Genomic DNA, 3568 nt, shown 5'->3' with positions numbered 1-3568 from the left:
CCCAATTAAGCAACGTATGAGAAGTTATTACACAGTTTCGGTTATATGCTTAAAATTAACGTTAAATTAGTTGTTTCGCACATAGGTGAGACGTTTCCGGAGGACGAGCGTAGCCAGGCGAGATTCGGGGGTTACGACCCTACTACATACCAGTGAATGGACTTTTGGTTTTCTATATATACGTATATATGTTTTCCATTTTCCCAAAAATGGTTTTAAATGGATATATGTTTTTAAATGCCATGCCAATTGCATTACATTTTGGTATATGTATTAGTATAGATATGCATATTATTGCATGACGCTGCGGATGCCCAAGTAAGCTTTAGGTGAGTGCATATTGATGATAGTAGTTGTAGTGTGTATGGTTATGTTTAGATGCATTTAGTGCTCATTATCCTGCACCCCGGTGTTAATGCTCCGCCCGAGGCCAGCGCCTAGCCTTCATGTGATTGTTCACCTCCCGCACCACACGCCCACCTTGGATCCAAGGCAGGTGCCATCCTGTTGTAGATACCACATTAGGTGGTTCCGACTAATAGGTAACTTGCAATACTTTGCACAACCTCACTTGATCGTAGCACGTAAGCGTATCTATTTCCACCCAGCCTGTAGTACAGACCAGATTAGGTAGTTCTGACTTGTGTGCAGGAATTGGTAGATGAGCTATAGGCTCAGCCATACAGGTCACGTTAGGTGACTCCGGCTAACATATCAGTTTACATTGAATTATTTCACCTAGCTTACTTATTTCATTGTTAAGATACTTGACATGGCATATACTTGGTTTTCACTACTCTTGAACATGATTTCTACGTATGTATGTATTACTATTTTCTGGGAAATTATACGGGTTTTACGGTGAGGGGTTATTAGTTTTGGAAAGAGAAATGGTTTTAAAAAGCTTTGTTTTTGCCTACTCACATTTTTTGTTTTGCACCCCTCCAGGTTCTAATCAAACGTTCGTGTTGATCGCTTACGAGGACTCTACGACGGTTCTAACAAACTTCAATTAACGTAGGAACTTTATTTCATGTATTGTATAATTAATTAATACTTAGCCTGCTGGACTACACTTAGGTTACCTATACTCTGAATATGTGTATCTACACTTTAAACACCTTCACTCACACTTATATATTTGTCTAGTGTAAGTCAGCTAATTTGGTTTTTGTTCACCCACATTTACAGAATACTATCACTTCCGCACTGTGCACATGGCTACATCACCCACACGTGACGGCCAACATGCATCGATTCTGGTCAGGATGTGTCATTTATTTTTACCCACTAACACTTATAACAGCTTAAAAATTGAAGATGTGTTGACGTAAATATTAGAAAAATATTTGTAAACATATTTATTTATAAAAAAATTTAATCTTTAAATTGTCAACTGGAACTTCATCTTTAAACTATCAACCTTGAACTTAAATTTACAATATCATACCCTTCAATACTTAATTTCACAACTCAACTAAAAGTCTCAAACTTCTTATCTCATAATTCCGAGTGTTAAGAGGGACGGCCGTCAAATCTAGTGGCTTCTGTTCCCCGACAATTACTCCACAATTTTTTTTTATTTGTTTTCAGGGGTAAAGGGAAATTCCAAAAATATTTTGGGTGGGAAGAGATATTGGGTTTAAATAGAAGCTTCCTAAACTTAACGTGAATAAAAAGGGCGATTTGGATGCAAATTTTGGCCATCTCTTCTTTTTACGAAAATGCATTTGCAAAATAATAACACTTGAGATTTAGGTCAAAAGCCTCACGCACCCACGATGAATGGAGAGGGCTTTGGTCGAAGAATCTCCGATGCCAAAGTTAGAATTCTAATGAGATAATAGAGGTATATATAGGAGAGTGGCCGACCCTATTGGTGGAGAATGGCCGGCCATATATGGTGTAATTGGGTGAATAATTGTAAGATATTATGTGAAATAATATCTTGCAATTAATATGACAATTATTCTTAAATTAAATCGGAAGTTTTGGGAGTTACCTTTTGAATAAAATCAATAAGGGATTGATGAGGAGTGATGAGAGGGATTTGAATAAATACCATATTGATCACCTTTGACTCTTCCTTGATTGAGTTGTTATTCTCTATTGCATACGTGTGGGATCCCGGTGTGCCTTGAGGGTGATTTTGTCATTTTCATCCAAAAGTCCATGTCTCACCTCCATAATTTTTTGGATTATTTTTGGCTCTATAGGCGCAAATGTGTTTTAAAAACGATGAATATGGTTCAATTGCAGAAAGTGGGGTCTAACGACTAATTGATTAAGTTTTAAAACAAGAATTTGTATATAATGTGGTTGTTGATGATTTAATTATTACTTAAGTGTTGTTTAGTATGTTTCTTTTCCATTTGTGACACATCATATGATTTGTAAATTTAGACTAAAAATTTGGTCTACCTAGCATTGCTTGCGAGATAAGTGTTCATACAATGACCAATGAGAACACATGACACGCCCGACCCCGATATCCTCCAAACATTAGGGTAGGCATGTGTTGGCTGATACCGGAAGGTGACGAAGCCATACTAACATGCATGAGAGCTATGAAGAGAAACGAACATAAATAAAAATCGTAAATTTAACTATAATGAATATGCAATTGTGGAACGTGTTCAAAGTATAAAACTAATCCAGAACATTGTTAAAGGAATATTATCAAACTGTACGAACAAAGTAGTGGGTCCTACGCCAAGAGGACTCGAAGATACTGACGTGGGAATGCCTTAACACCAGGATTGTACGCCTTGATTCTAAGTCCTGAGGGGACTCAAAACAAACCATGAGTGGACCAAGTTTATATATATAGTAATAGTAAAACAGTTATACATCAACGTACTAACCCCCAATTTAGAAAACTCATATAGCATAATAAGTAATAGGTTTTCCGAAAACTCTAGCATGCCATAAAACCTTCGTAGAACATATATCATATAGTGCGTTAGAACGGGCTTAAATGAAAGTCGATCTTTCTCCTGAAGATCCGAAATGATAACTAGAGCATTTAAGAAGATTAGTACTATTGGGAACCAAAAGTGATTGTCCCCCAGATGTTTCTTTCATCGAGTACTACCACTTTAGTACCAAGTTGTCACTCAAGACAATTTTGGAATCTTGACGAAGTAAACTTTGTAGGAATCCTAATAAATGGTACGCTAACAGGAGCTGCCAAGGAATCAAAATCAGTTCTGGTTTCCTATCTCGAAAAGGTTGATAATGATAGCATGAAAATAATGATGGGATGGATTTATAGATCCCTGGTGATACACCGTTATCGATACATTAGCCCTGCTTTAGGGCCAACAACTTCTCTCTAATCTACATTTTCCTTGGCAGGGAAGTTCTTTGCTTTAAGTCTAAAAGCGTTCACCAAAGTGACCTTCTAAAATCTTAACAAGTCAACAAAACTGCCCAAAACTTAGGAAAAGCTAACATATTTTTTGTATTCGACAAGGTGGCAAGATTCGAACATTAGGCTCAAGAATAGAGAATGCTTACACCACACGTGTGATGAACGCAATACTGCTCAACTTAGGCTCTGATACCA

Source organism: Pyrus communis, chromosome 13, assembly GCF_041283825.1.
Source record: "Pyrus communis isolate YQ-2024b chromosome 13, ASM4128382v1, whole genome shotgun sequence".
NCBI lineage: Eukaryota > Viridiplantae > Streptophyta > Magnoliopsida > Rosales > Rosaceae > Pyrus > Pyrus communis.
The sequence above is the reverse complement of the archived record's forward strand: the minus strand, read 5'-3'. Positions refer to the sequence as shown.